A 447-nucleotide genomic window follows, 5' to 3' on the forward strand; every position below is an offset into this window, starting at 1 on the left:
AAGGATGTAATATGAAATCAACACTCCTATTACTCCTCTCTGTCATTATTAGTGCAAGTAGTTTTATGTTATTCCATTTAATGTTTTGTGGTCATGGTGGAAGAAGGATGTGCGAGTTTATAAGTAAACTCTAGATTTAAATTATTCTAAAAGTTCAGTGGAAAATTACTCTCTTCTCCAAGTGGAAACACAGGAGAAGACGGATGATGCTCCTGAAACATGCGCCAGCCCCCAGGGGATAAAACAGTCGTGAACAATTCACACATGGCCTATTTTCTAAGCCTGTTCAGAAGCCAAAACCAGGCCTAAGCCTAAATCAGGACGACAAGAAGATGCGAGAAGCGAGAAACGATGCAGAAACTAGAAGCTGAGAACTTTGCTCAAAGCTCAGAGTCCCAGCTCAAAGCCCGGCTCTGTAGCCATGGAAACTCTTAGCTCTAAGCTGCT

This window comes from Seriola lalandi, unplaced genomic scaffold (assembly GCF_002814215.2).
Source record: "Seriola lalandi dorsalis isolate HSWRI2012SDOR001 ecotype SW California unplaced genomic scaffold, Sedor1 jcf7180002054885, whole genome shotgun sequence".
NCBI classification, from domain to species: domain Eukaryota; kingdom Metazoa; phylum Chordata; class Actinopteri; order Carangiformes; family Carangidae; genus Seriola; species Seriola lalandi.